This window comes from Amblyomma americanum, chromosome 11, assembly GCF_052857255.1.
Source record: "Amblyomma americanum isolate KBUSLIRL-KWMA chromosome 11, ASM5285725v1, whole genome shotgun sequence".
Lineage (NCBI taxonomy): Eukaryota > Metazoa > Arthropoda > Arachnida > Ixodida > Ixodidae > Amblyomma > Amblyomma americanum.
Genome location: NC_135507.1, coordinates 112324445 through 112339499, shown reverse-complemented (window position 1 = coordinate 112339499; position 15055 = coordinate 112324445). Strand labels below are relative to the sequence as shown.

The 15055-nt window shown below is 46.7% G+C and overlaps 1 protein-coding gene and 1 pseudogene across 1 annotated transcript in view; one reads left to right on the top strand and one right to left on the bottom strand.

Annotated features, from left to right (window-relative positions):
* The window catches only part of LOC144110661 (uncharacterized), an 86754-nt gene that overhangs the window by 57241 nt on the left and 14458 nt on the right, over positions 1 to 15055 (top strand). The window lies entirely within an intron of this gene.
* LOC144111337 (uncharacterized) lies at positions 8108 to 9620 on the bottom strand (annotated as a pseudogene).

Here is a 15055-nt window from a genome sequence, read left to right as displayed (position 1 = left end):
GCCGAATGACGATGAGGTCGCCGCTTTTCGAGCGAACCCTCGTTCTCTCCGATTACGGCTTATGCCCCATCCTTGCTCGCCTGAGCCCTTGTGGTGCGATGTTTCAACGGACTTTCCTCGCCGTTTTGTTCCGGCTTCACTACGTCGCCCTATCTTCCATTCTCTCCATGACATATGCCATCCAGGCATTCGGGCTACTCAGCGCCTTCTCACCCAGCGCTGTTTGGCCCGGAATCAACGCTGATGTGCGTGCTTGGACGCGCCGGTGCCCACCCTGTCAGTCGACCAAGATCTGTCGACATACCAAGACACCTTCCCAAGCCTTTCTACCCCTTGGCCGTCGTTTCGACCATGTTCATCTCGACATCATGGGCCCTCTACCCATCTCTCGAGGCTACCACTATATCTTGACCATAGTCGACCGCTTCACTCGCTGGCCGGAGGCAGTCCCCATTCCTGACATCACCGCAGAGACTGTTTCGCGCGCCTTCATTTCTGCGTGGGTATCTCGATTTGGTTGTCCTAGCACTGTGACAACCGACCGTGGATGCCAGTTTAAGTCCTCCCTGTTTGCTTCCCTTAATAAATCACTGCATATCACCCGTGTGCTAACGGCATGGTGGAACGCCTTCACCGCCAATTGAAGGCCGCCCTCGCTGCCCGCCTCAATTGCGCCTCCTGGGTCGATTCCTTGCCGCTTGTGCTGCTTGGTCTAAGGGCCGTCATCCGAGAAGACTTACAGTGCTCAGCTGCAGAGCTCGTGTATGGTAGTGCTTTGCGTCTTCCAGGCGACTTCTTTACATCCCAGCAGCTTCCAGCCCAGCCCCAAGAATTCCTTCAACGCCTGCTGGACTGCGTTAAAGACCTCCGGCCTACTCCCCCACGTCCGTCCCGCCACCATACCATTTTCGCACACCCCGACCTGGCCACTTCGACCCACGTTTTTGTGCGCCGCGACGCTGTCCCAGCTCCACTCACACCGGCTTACGACGGACCTTTCCGCGTTCTCCGCCGCACCCCGAAAACCGCCACCATCCTCGAAAACGGCCGCGAAGAGACCGTCAGTCTAGACCGCCTTAAACCTGCTTACATGGAGACCGCCCTGGAACGACTCCCAGTGCCGCCTGACCTAGTGCTCGAGTGCCATCGCCGGCCCTCCGTCCGTTTCGACTTTCAGTCTAGGCGGGGCGCCCTGTTGCACCCTCTCTTGGGCGGCGCCGACAACCCGGCTAGCGCGCGCCGCCCTGCGAAGAGAATAAAGACGACACCTGGTCGTGGCTCGTGCAGCCACGGCTGGCAGTTCTGTTCTGGTGTCGGCTCGTAGACGTGGGAGTCTCTCCTGTGTACTTCCAAGCCAGCAGACCAACGCTGGCTTATCCAGCGCGCGGTGGAGGCCGCGGCATCCCAAAGGATCCCCGCCGACCTCCTCTAAGTCAGCGCAACCGGTCCTTTGACTGGTCCCCTGTTTTTGGGCGCAATAAAAGAGTTTACCTACCTACCTACAGCATAAATGCTGGCACGCACCCGCAACGCTTACAGTGCTTGGCCAACCCCCCTCCCCCCCTCCGCTAATGAATCAACCGCTGCATGGCGCTCCCGTAGCCGGTGCGGTGCGGACGCTTGTCTCGGTGCTCTTCGGATTACGCGTGGTGACCGGGACCTGACGGATGGACGACTGCGAGAGCGCGTGACTACGAGAAATCGATGAGTTATTTCCTTTCATATTTTGAGAGCTTAGATTTATGCTAGTTTTAGATCTGGGCTAGTTAGGTGAAGTGCTCGCTAAAAAGCAGGTCAGTGACCTAACGGCCGAGCCTTTTCCAGCTGACAGCTATAGATCTGCAGGGCTCACTTGTGAGGCAGGTAGTTAGTATTCCTTTAGTTAGTAGAAGACAGGTAGTTAGTATTCCTTTATAGGTGATTGGCTTTAGCGGTAGGCAGAATTTTAATTGAGCACGTGGTTGCAAGTGGTTTTTTCTTCTTCTCTAGCATTTTGTGGTAGGAATAATAGAGCGCTGCTAGGATGGTCAAGCAACTGAAGGTTAAATGCAAGGAGAGTGAGACGTTGGTGAATCTGAAAGAAATGCAGTTCGAATCTGTAGAGGAAGCCGAAGGCGCGGATTTTATGTGCAAATGCTGCGTATTAGGTGCACGCCTGGACAGGGCTGACGAAGCAAGCACCAGCCTAGCGCTACGTATGGAGGGCCTAGAAAAAGAGCTGCAGGTAGAGAGAGCAGAGAAGCGCAAACTCCAAGAGCAGCTTAGTGAGTTGTTGAATGCAAAAATGGTTGACACTGCCAAGTGAAGTGACATTGGCGGACATTCCAGCGCCAGCCACGTGGATGGGGCCTGCGCTGACATGGACAGCGAGAAGGAGTTAGGTCAGGCGGGTTCAGACAGGAACAGCCACGCACACGTGGCGGCTAGGAAGTCTGTTGGAGATGGAGAGAAGGGGAACAAGATAACTTCCAGGAATGAGGTCGCAGCCACAGATAAGCGGCGGCATAATAAACCGGAAGTTAGGACGGAGGAAGCGAGTACCCAAGTACTTATCGGTGGTGACTCAAGTATGAGTAGGTGCAAAAGAACTATAATAGAGCGTGTAAAGGGTGATAAGCGGGTAGCACTTGGGGCATTCCCAGGCAGGAAAATGGACGCAGTACTGAGCGAAACAAAAAAACGAACTTTCTAAGAATTCTGAAGAGCGCAATTTGGTAGTGATAGCGGCGGGACTAAATGATGTCTTGAATGGTGAAGCCGCAAAAGTAGCGGAAAGATTAGCGGAGGGAGTTGACGATTTAAGGGCGATAGCACAGCAAGTCCAGATCGTGGTGTACACAGTGCCGGAAGTGCAAGGACGGAAAGGAGAAATTGCCAAGGACGTTGTGGCTGTTAATCGGGAGATATGGAAGTTAAGCCAGGAGAAAGGCTTTGAAGTGGCAGACAAACAGGGAAGTGCATAGAGCAGGCTTTGGTGGAGGCTTTACACTAGATGGCATCCAGTTTAATAGAAGGCTAGGAGCCGAGATCGGGTGGCGCCTGGCAGGCCGGGCAGTAGCTTTTTTAGGGGGTCCACTGCGGCTCAAGAAATAGAGGTAGGTAGAAGCAAATTAGAAAGTGTAGCAATGAAGGCTGACGCCAATAAAATGGCCACTAGGAGGTTGAGGGAGAAAACTACAAAAAAGAAATTTAGCACTAGGATCAGGTACATAAACATGCAAGGCGGTAGAAAGAAAGCGAAGTTGTTAGAGATAGAACAGCACTTGAAGGACGAAGAAGTAGGTGTATACGCGCTATGCGAGACACATCTCAGGGATCTAGAAGACCCACCATATAATGATGGCTGCGTCTGGAAAGGGAGCAACAGAACAACAACGGACAGGAAGGGAGGAGGAGTAGGTATGCTGATACATCAAGGAACAAATTGGCAAACAATAAAGTCAACTTGCAAAGAGCATGTCTGGGTATCGGGTACAATTGCCGGTAAAAGGACATGGCTAGGAGTAGTTTATTTAGGGACAGGGGACAAATGCAGGCAAGAGAACACGGATCTAGTTAAGTGTCTTAATGACGATATAAAGCAGTTTGGAGAAGGCGCCAATATTATTCTGTTGGGGGACATGAATGGCCACATCGAGGATTTGGATGGATACATAGATTATAACGGGAAGTTGATGCTATACTTCTGTGAGCGACACAACCTAGTTATTGTAAATAGAGAAACTAAGTATGAGGGACAAATCACGTGGGAATACCGTAACAGGCAAACGACCATTGACTACTGCTTAATCTCGCAGGGGATGTATAGCAAGCTCGCCATGATGGAAATAGACGAAGAGGGTAAGTACAGCCTCGGTAGTGATCATAAGCGTATTAGTCTACAGTTTGGAGCCCTGCTCAAAAGAGAAATGGAGGGGGGTCAAACAGAGTGCGGAAAATTAAATGACGAACAAATAGCGCAAATAGCGGCATGCATAGAGGAAGCAATAGAGACATATCCCATGGAAAAGTGGGATTATAATAAGTTAGAACTCCTCATTAGTACAAAAATAAAACAAGTAAACGGAGTAAACCGCTGGAGAACAAAGAGGAAGCCACGAAGTTGGTGGAATAAGGAAATTAGGGAGGCCATCGAACGACGGTTGGCATCACGGGAACACAAAGAAGCAAAAAGGGCGCGCAGTTATCTGAAGAGGAAATAGGCCGAAAATCTGAATCTTATCGACAAAAGAAACAGCAAGTGCAGGTCCTCGTCCAAGCTAAAATAAAGCAGTCCTCTGATCGCTGGCTGGCTGAAGTTCGCGATGCAACTAAAGGGGGGCCAAGAAAATTCTGGAACCATATAAGCTGGCTGGGCAAAGCGAATCACAGAAAGCAGGAACAGATTCCTGATGCCGAAGGAAAATGTTTAGAGGGAGATGACGCTGTGAACTACATTTCATCAGTTATAGCGGAGTCATTTAAGAAAGACGATAGAGTAATCACCCCAAATGAGGGAGCAACACAGGAACGCACAATAGAAAACAGCGTGGAACTGACGAATCTTAACTGGAAAAAGGCGGAAGCAAATATTCCACGATGTACGTCAGCAGGGATCGACGAAATTCCAATCAAGCTAATTAATGAACTTGGCCCAAGAGGCAAGGAAACGCTGATAAAAGTATTGGAGGCAGTCATAACGAATCAGCAAATTCCGCACAGCTGGAAACAGAGTAAAATGAATTTGATTCATAAAGGAAAATGGAATAAGACGAACATAAAATCCTTCCGACCGATTACGATAACATCAGTTACATACAGGCTGGCGATCCAGACGGTGAAAATAAAGATGCAGTCATGGGTAGAAAGTAATAGAATACTCGGGGAACTTCAGAACGGGTTCAGAAGTGGTAGGCGCTTAGATGATATCCTGTTCGTGCTTACCCAGTGCATAGAAATAGCTAAGGCCGAAAACAGACCTCTGTATTTCGCCTTCTTAGACATAAGCGGTGCATACGACAACGGGAACAGGGAACTCCTGTGGAACATATTAAAAGGTGAAGGTGTCAGTCATGAGGAAATTAATTTTCTACAGGAAATATATCGAGAAAATGAAGTTGAAATAACATGGCAAGGAATTAAGAGTACAACAACTGTCCAGATACACAAAGGATTAAGGCAAGGTTGTCCTCTATCACCACTGCTGTTCATGCTTTATATGATAAGTATGGAAAGAAGGCTACAAGGAAGCAATCTAGGTTATGATCTGTCAAACACATTAGGCGGAAAGGTTGTTGAGGAACGACTACCGGGCTTAATGTATGCGGACCATTTTGTACAGTTAGCAGATAGCCAGGAATATTTGCAAACTTCGGTGAATTGCTGTGGAGACGAAGGAGGCAGTCTAGGTTTCAGTTTTAGCGCAACTAAGTCCGGTGTGATGGTTTTCAACGGCACAACTGATCAGGAGCTTACAATACAAGGCCATAAAATACCCCGAGTGGCCGAATACAAATATCTCGGGGTATCACATCACATCACTTTATTTTCCTTAAAGACCCCTTTCGGGGTGTTACATAAGGGGTGGGGTTTACAAGATGCAGGCGATCACAGAAGTCGAAAATGTGGATGGACAGGTTATGGCAGCAACATGGTGGGGAAGGCCGTTCCAAGTCAGTTGCTGTTCGTGAAAAAAATGAGTTCATGAAGGTAGTAGTACGGGCTCGTGGACGCAAAACTTGAAGAGGGTGACCGATGCGATGGGATCTGCGTGGTGGGGGCGCGCAGATGTATGGTTCTTGTCTTAGGGGCGAATAAAAAAACTTGTGATACAAAACAAGACTGGCAATGCGACGGCGAGCAGAAAGATCACACAAACCTGATTGTAATTTTAGAGATGATATGCCAACGTCGTATGAGTATGAAGAGTGAATAATTCTGGTAGCTCGGTTTTGTGCAGCTTCGATGGCATTTGTTAAATATGCTTGATGAGGGTTCCAGATGGGTGATGCGTATTCCAGTTTAGTTCTGATAAGTGAGATGTATGCTTGTAGTCTGACGTGTTGAGGGGCTTCCCTCAGGTGACGTTTTAAGAAACCTAATGTTTTATTAGCTGATGATATCAGATTAGTTACGCGCAGTCGCCAAGATAAATCATCAGAAATGGTCATACCTAAGTATTTGTAAGACTGGACGAGGTCAACAGGGCAGTTAGAAACGGAATATTCAAAAACAAAAGGGTTGCGACGGCGGTGAAAAGACATGTACTTACATTGGTTAGGGCTGAGTGTCATCATCCACTGCGAACACCAGTTTAGTACGAGGTTTAGGTTTGCTTGAAGGGATTCTTGGTCAGAAGGGTTAGTTACCGAACGATAAATAACGCAATCGTCAGCGAACAAGCGGATATGGCAAGATACGCGCTGGGGTAAGTCGTTAATGTAAATGAGGAATAACAAGGAACCAAGGACGGAACCCTGCGGGACGCCAGAGGTGACTGAGAGCGGGTTGGAGGATTGGTTATTAATGTAGACAGACTGAGAGCGATGCGTGAGGAATTCGTTAATCCACGCGATGATGTTTGGATGTAGGTTTAACTGGGAAAGTTTAAGAAGCAAGCGTTGATGAGGTACTTTATCGAATGCCTTAGCGAAGTCTAAGGAGATGGCGTCAGTTTGCAGATTAATATCAAGGTTGACGTGAATGTCATGAAGAAAAATGGCTAGTTGAGTCTCTCACGAAAAATCCTTACGAAAACCATGCTGTGACGGATGAAAGAAGTTATTAGAATCTAAGAATTGCATGATTTGGGAGTAAATGACGTGTTCCATGATTTTGCAGGGAATACTTGTTAATGAAATGGGCCGATAATTAAGAGGTGAATCAGTATTACCTGTTTTGTGCACAGGAACGACCTTCCCCACTTTCCAGTCGTCTGGAATGGTTCCTTCGGAGAGTGATTGCGAAAACAATAAACAGAAAATACTGGAACACGCTGGGTTAGCGTTTTTCAAAATTTTGGATTGATGTCATCTATGCCGGCAGCAGATGAATGTTTTATTTTATCTATTATGCACGAAATTCCACTACTGCTGAAAGTTATGGCGTCCATGGCTGTAGTAATAATAAGTGGTAATGTAAATCATGGTGCTTGGGATTCGTCGGTGAAAACAGATGAAAATGCAGAGTTAAAGATGTCTGCACAGTCGGAATCAGCCACGATTTCACCAGCATTGTTAGTGAGGGTGATAGCGCGCGATTCCTTCGGGTTTATCACCTTCCAGAATTTCTTGGGGTTATCAACTATCATTTTTGGTAGTACTACTTCGAAAAATGAACGCTTAGCACTTCCAATCTCGGCCAAGTATGCGTTCTCAGCTTCATAATATTTTTCCCATGCGTGGGGGTTTGCGTGGCGTTTCGCTGTACGAAATGCGCGTTTTTTCTTGTTTTCGAGCCTTTTCAGTGTCTTTGTGAACCAGGGTTTCTGATTGCTCTTTCGTAAACTGCATGACGGAATATATTTATTTGTTAGTTCGATAACTTTATCTTTGAAAAGGGTCCAGTTCTCATTTACACTTCTGGAAAAAGAGGACGTTTCAAAGACGGACAGAAAGTTCGTTATTTCAGAGTTCATTGCTTCATAGTTTCCCTTATCGTAGAGCCTAATAGTTTTCTGGGAAGTTTGTCTTAATTCAGGTGAGAAGTTAAAGGTGGCATGGATGACTTTATGGTCGCTGATTTCTCGGAGGCCTGTAATGAAATTAAGACTGTCTGGATGAGTGGTCAGTATGAGATCCAGAGTGTTCGCTGCTTCCCCTGCGACGCGTGTCGGTTCCGATACAACTTGGGTCAAGTTAAAATTAAGGCAAACGTCAATGAAGTCATTCGGCTCTTCTTGACTAACTATGGGCTGAGGTTGGTTACTCCAGTCGATATTGGGGTAATTGAAGTCCCCAAATAGTAGGATGTGTGCTTTAGGGTGCTTTGATACTAGTTTGTTCAGAACATTGTGAAGCTTGCGGGGAAAGTCGGGACTTTTGCGAGGCGGCCTATAACACACACCAATTAATAACGTCAGAGGTGAGGCTCGGCACATAATCCACAGCATTTCTAAGTATGACGCGATATCAATGGCAGAACAAGACAATTGTTCGCTGACTGCAATTAGGACTCCTCCCCCACGAGAATACTTGCGATCAGCGCGAAAAAGATTAAAGTTGGGCAGGTCAAACAGAATTTCTGAGTCAGTGATATCGCTGTTCAGCCACGTTTCGGTCAATATAAGTAGATTGCTGCCTGACGAAGTTACAAGGTTCGATACGATATCGCGTTTCGGCAGGAAGCTGCGAACGTTAGTAAAGATTACTGATAGTGAAACGTTGGCGCATGGCGTAGGTGGGGGATGAGCTGAGGGCGATGATCGGCAAGGATGAGCTGATTGCTAGAGTATTTCTCTTACAGATTCTAAAAGTTCATCGAAAACGTAACGTTTGGGGCCAATATGCAAAGTTTTAAATCTCAGGGAAAAAGGCACGGACTTCGCCCTGGCAAAAGCGACAAGATGTTTCCGGCCGTTTTGAACGCGGCGCGAAAAGTCTTCACCTACGCTGTAGTCTGTACCTTTGAATATAGAACCTTTAGAAAGAACTGATTCTTTAGTTTTAAAGGATGTAAACTTAACGATAATTGGGCGTTTCCTGTCCTTAGAGTGTCGTCCGAGGCGATGGGCGCGTTCAATGTCGTTAGGGCTCAACTGGGTGTCCAGGTGGTCAGAGCAGTGGCGAATGATCAAGTCTTCTGTAAGCGAATACGTTTCGGTGGGGTTGGTATCGGGTAAACCATAGAAAAGTAGGTTATTGCGCCGAAAGCGATTCTCTGCGTCATCGAGACGAGCTTCCAGCACACCAACTAAACGAGACGTTGCAGCCGAAGTGGCCTGAATCCCCTCCAGATCATTGCGGAGTGTAGACAGACTTTCGTAGTGAGTTTCTAAGGCGCTGAGACGCGTAGTTAGATTAGTCATTTTCAGGTCTATTGAGAGCAGTTGGCCCTTAAGCTCTTGCACTTCCTTAACCAATTCTGTCCAGCCAGTAGGCATCTTTTTTAGTTCGCCAAGGATTGCGTCTAGCTTGTCGGGGCCGGGGTTGCTCTCAATGTCACCGCACATCAGTAATAGGGACCAAACAACATGAAAGCACTCGATACAGGTAGCAAGGCAACACTGGGGGCTCGGAAGCTGTACCAAAAAGTAGTTGCTGGTTTTTTTGTGAATAGAGTTCGGTGGTTACCAACCTGCATGGCGAAGACAAGTGGGTTATGCAAACGTGTTGTGGCACAGCCACCGAGCCCACAGGGTGCGGTGGATGGTCGCTGCTCCTTTATAGATGGCACGGTGAGTGTTGTTGCTGACGATGGGGCCTCCCAGTCTGCGCTGAGTGTCAAGTTGACTTGAATCGGCGGGTTGGTAGTTGCTGCGCACAATGTCCTTCCGTCAGCCGCGCCGCGCAACGGCGCACGCTCAATCGCGGTCGCCCAGGTAGCGCAAAAGACAGCATTGAGCATGAGCCAGACGATCGAGGGCGAGTGCACCTGCATGGCGAAGACAAGTGGGTTATGCAAACGTGTTGTGGCACAGCCACCGAGCCCATGGGTAAACAACGGGCATATGTACACGGAAAATCACGAACAGTCTCTCATAGCAAAAGTGCGAAGAGATGCCGGGATAATGAAACATAGGGCACTGTGGGGGTACAACCGGTATGAAGTCCTCAGAGGTATTTGGAAAGGAATAATGGTGCCAGGGCTTACTTTCTGGAATGCGGTTCTATGCTTAAGGGCTGAAGTTCAGTCGCGATTACAAGTAAATCAGAGAACCGTCGGAAGATTACCACTAGGTGCCCACGGGAAAACCACAAACGAGGCAGTACAGGGGGATATGGGCTGGGCAACGTTCGAAGCACGAGAAGCTCAGAGTAAAGTACTATACGAAGAACGCCTGAGGAAATTGGATGATAACAGGTGGGCAGCTAAGGTATTTAAATACCTGAACAGAAAGAGCGTTGACACACAGTGGCGGAAACGGACTAGAGGCCAGTAAGTTTTCCAGAGACGAGGAAGGAGAAATAAAGAACATTAAACGATAGGTTAAAAACCTCGAAGGTAAAAATTGAATATATTCAATGGAAAAGATGCATAGTGTAGAACTATATCGATGCTGGAAAAGGCAGATCAGGAAGGAAGCGTTTTATCATAATTCAAGAGGCAGTGCCCTACTCTTTGAAGCTAGGTCAGGGTGTCTTAGAACGCGTGGCTACAGAAAAGAAAATTAACGTAGAAGATGACACATGCGCTGTGTGTGGTAAATCTGTAGAAACAATAGAACACCTCATCCTAAAATGCGATGGTATCCATCCCGATGTCGATGCAGGCACAGTCACTCTTCCTGAGGCTTTAGGGTTTAGAGATAACAATAGTCGTGTAAATAAATCTGCGGTGGAAATTAGCAAAAAGCGATTGGAGGATTGGTGGTACAGAAGCAGAGAGGTGACATAAGTTTTAAGGTGTAGGAAGACGTTTTTTTTAAAAGGAAATGGCGAAATGTATTAAGAACTTACAGCAGAGTAAACAAAAATAAAGGAAAAAAACTGAGCAGAGTGGCAACAACCACTGCCCCGTTTCAAAGGGGATGCTCCTATCTTCCATCCATCCATCCATCGTTTAGGCAGCGTCCCGTCCCGACTGCCCGCCATACCACGTCCCGCAGGAAAGCTTTTCGGGGGCAGTAAACAAAACGTCTACACTGCACTCTCCCTCGAGCTTTTTTCAGCTTGTGTGATAGCTGGTATACGTACGGGACTGCAGTTCGCCTCAACCTTTTGCAGTCTTTTTCGGCTCCCGTGACAGAGCGCCCGCCTGCCCCGATTTCTTTCATCAGGCATTCCGCCACTGCCGTCAATGTATCACAGTGGATACCAGCCTTCGCCCACCGCACCACTTGCGTCTACAGGCCCTCCGCAGTTTTATGGCGGCACGACCTCTCAGGGCACCGGGCAGGCAGCTTTTTGCAATACCCCGCTTAACAAATTTGGAATGGGCCGAATTATAAGACAATGTCCTTTTTAGTGAGTAACTGGTGCGCCTACCGAATGTGCTTCATGTCAAAGTAAGTACAAGCAGAGCTCTAGAAACTGAAGACACCAGTTCAACGCTCCTTTATGCGTAAACCTCAGTTTACTCGAACATTTGCCAAAAAACCTGTAAGACCCTTTTAACAACCTCAGGTTTGCCGCTTTAATTATCAACATTCGCAAAAACACAATCATCAACATATCTAGAACATTCCACGACGTGTTTTCCCTTCTTCATGCGCTCTGCAGCACGCTTGTTAAACTCAGCAAAAACGCTTCCACATAACTGCAGCGTAAAAAATTACGAGCACAAAAAGGGGAGAAACACATACGACACGGACAAAAGCTGCACTCACAACTGATTTTATTTCGCCAGGAATGGGAAATATAAAGGTTCCGCCGCGGATGCGCGCGCAGCAAGTACACGTACCTCGATCACAAAAACCAAAAAAAAACAAAAAACCAAAAACCAAAAAAACCAAATCCAAAAGACTAAAAACAAACTTTATCACACCGTAAAACCCATCTTATCGCCTGCCAGAGAAAAGGTCACATTCCGCTTTATACAGATGAACAGAAGTATCGCTTACGCAAAAAACGCCCTTTTTCTTTATATGGTAAGCTTCCAGTAGTTCACGTGCAGTTTGATCTTTGCTTTTGCCTAGAATCCTTGCACCTTCAAAATGCGGCGAACAATCCTGACATGACCTGCAATGTTTAACTAAATTAACATCTTCATCTCTCTCTAAATTTCTTTCATGCTCCCTCAATCGATCGGTGACACATCTGCCAGACTGGCCGACATAGGCTTTTCCGCATGAAAGCGGAATTTCATAGACGTCCTCCAAGAAAAGGGAAGTTGAGCGCACTGTGCGTCCGGAAGTAGCCCCCTACCTGCACACAGTCTCGCATAACTTGAAGAAAGTAGCGAACAGGTTTGGGGTGCCGCTGGTTTTTTCAGCTCCGAAAAAGCTCGGCCAACTATGCCCTCGCATCTCCGGTAAGGAGGCAACAAAAACTGGCTGCGGGAAAAAGCATACTAAGCCCCATGTAGAGTGCCAGGTAGGAGTGGAAAAAAAAACGCTGTCATGCGGAAAAGCCTATGTCGGCCAGTCTGGCAGATGTGTCAACGATCGATTGAGGGAGCATGAAAGAAATTTAGAGAGAGATGAAGATGTTAATTTAGTTAAACATTGCAGGTCTTGTCAGGATTGTTCGCCGCATTTTGAAGGTGCAAGGATTCTAGGCAAAAGCAAAGATCAAACTGCACGTGAACTACTGGAAGCTTACCATATAAAGAAAAAGGGCGTTTTTTGCGTAAGCGATACTTCTGTTCATCTGTATAAAGCGGAATGTGACCTTTTCTCTGCCAGGCAATAAGATGGGTTTCACGGTGTGATAAAGTTTGTTTTTAGTTTTTTGGATTTGGTTTTTTTGGTTTTTTGGTTTTTTTTTTTGTTTTTGTGATCTAGGTACGTGTACTTGCTGCGCGCGCATCCGCGGCGGAACCTTTATATTTCCCATTCCTGGCGAAATAAAATCAGTTGTGAGTGCAGCTTTTGTCCGTGTCGTATGTGTTTCTCCCCTTTCTGTGCTCGTAATTTTTTACGCTGCAGTTATGTGGAAGCAAAGTAACCAACTTGCCCAAAAGCTCGTTTTACTCAGCAAAAACGGTTGCACTAAGTATCGGAGCTGCACAAGGGCCTGTGCAAATTACATTTTTTGGCACATACAACTTGTCGTTAAAAGAATGAAAGTGAAATGCTGGCCTAGCACGAGCGCTCCGTCTCGGGCCACTGCCAACTTCGTCTTCTTCGTGACACTATCTACCGAGACCCCGCTGGCATTTTGCAATATGACCGCTCCCCAGCTCTGAATGCGTTCATTTACTGCATCTAACAGTTCTTCTTGGGAAATGAATAAAACAGTTCCTCAACATCTAAAAGCATAATTAGCTCCTGAAACGCCACATTGTTGGGCAAAAAAGTCAATGACATCCTTTGAGTTGCTGACGCGAAGTGCGTTGTCTGCTTTCATTATGGTTAGGTGCTTCTGCAGGAATTGGGATATCAGGCCTTGCAAGGTTCTTTTTCTTAAAACGATAGCTCTGAGAGGCATATCTTCTTTGGGGGTTTTTTCTGAAAAGAATAAGTTCAGACCCTGCAGTTTGGCTGTCTTCACAGAATGTTGTAACCCTGCCAAACTGATTCCCTCGCAGGGTTTCAACACCTCTGTTTTTACTTTTTGGCCGGATCTTCGCAGTGGAATGAAGTTCTTGACCTTGGCATGCTTGGCCCTCTCCTGATGCAATGATTTCCGCAACACGACAAACCACCCTCCTGATATGCGGTCAACAACGAAAGATTATTATTCTTTAGGTAATTTAGGTAATGAACAGTATAGCTCACAGCTAACGTAAGCACTTGCGAAACAGTGATGAAAGAAATCAGGAAATTGCGTGAGAAAATAAATTTGACACGGCTACAACATTCTGCGAAAGCAGTCAAACTACAGGGGCCGAACGTATTTTTTTCAGCAAAAACCCACACAGAACGTATGCCTCTCAGAGCTACCGTTTAAGAAAAAGAAGCTTGCAGGCCTGATATCTCAATACCTGCAGAAGCACCTAAACCTACTGGAAGTAGACAAAGCATTTCGCATCAGCAACTGAAAGGATGTTATTGAATTTTTGGCCAAACAATGTGGCGTTTCAGGAGCTAATAAAACTTTTAGATGTTGAGGAACTGTTTTACTCTCTTTCCCAAGCAGAACTGTTAGACACAGTAAAAGAGCGCATTCAGAGTTGGAGAGCGATCAGATTTCAAAACGCCAGCTGGGTCTCGGTAGATATTTTCGTAGCTTTAAATGAGTTTTGCCTGCATTCCACTTTCATTCGTTTAACAACAAGTTTTATGTTCCAAAAAAAAGTAATTTGTATAGGCCCTTGCACAGCTCCGATTCTTAGTGCAACCGTTTTAGCAGAGTTTGACAAGCGTGTTGCAGAGCGCATGAAGGAGGAAAAACGCGTCGTGAAATGTTTTAGATATGTCGATGATTGTGTTTTCGCGAATGCTGATCATTAAAGCGGCAAACCTGAGGTTGTTAAAAGGGTACGTCTTACAGGTTTTTGGCGAATGTTCAAGTAAAAAAATTCAGGGGATCACTTTGGTGACCTAAAGTGCGGTGCTTTTGCATGTGTCACTGATGTCTGGTTAAGGTGTTAAATACACTATTTTTGTGAATCTTAAATGCTGGAAACACTGGATTGCGTTTGGGAGGCATCCGTCTGATTCCACGCCTTTCCACAAACACTCTCCAGCGTCCTTGCTCTAGACATATATTAGGTTGGGGCAACCTAAAAAAGATTGAAAATAAGCCCCTGCCTGTACCACTGACGTATAACAGGCTTTCCTTAGCTAGAAAAAAATATTGTGCGACTATAAAAATAACGAAAAATAAAGTTTCCCTGCCCGTGTCACTAAGTATAACGGGAATGTAATAGGTTGGGGCAACCTAGAAAGCTTGAAAAGCAAAGAGAACTACATATGTGTTGGCCGAAAGTAGCGTAGTGCAGCAGTTCTGCACAGCTGAAATGTCAGCTTCTAGTGTGTTCGGTGCCCCGTCCGCTGTCAGCGTGGTTGGGAACGACGGGGTCCACTCCGCTCCTAGCCGAAGCCTTGGCTGTCTCAGAAGAGGCGATGGACAACAGCTCACCTTTGAAGCGTCCTGCAGATTATGAGGTGTGTGTCGATAGCGATGAGCAGAACGCACCTGGTGTGGTAACATTAGGAAGGGTCACCTCAAAACTAAATGCGATTTCTGCCCTACAGGCCGCCGATTTGCAGGCCGGCCACTCCAGTACAAGAGATGGCCTTTAATTTAAAGACAAGCACAAAAAATGGCGGGCGCCACAGCATTTCAGGTCGCTACCCTTAACATTAGGGATT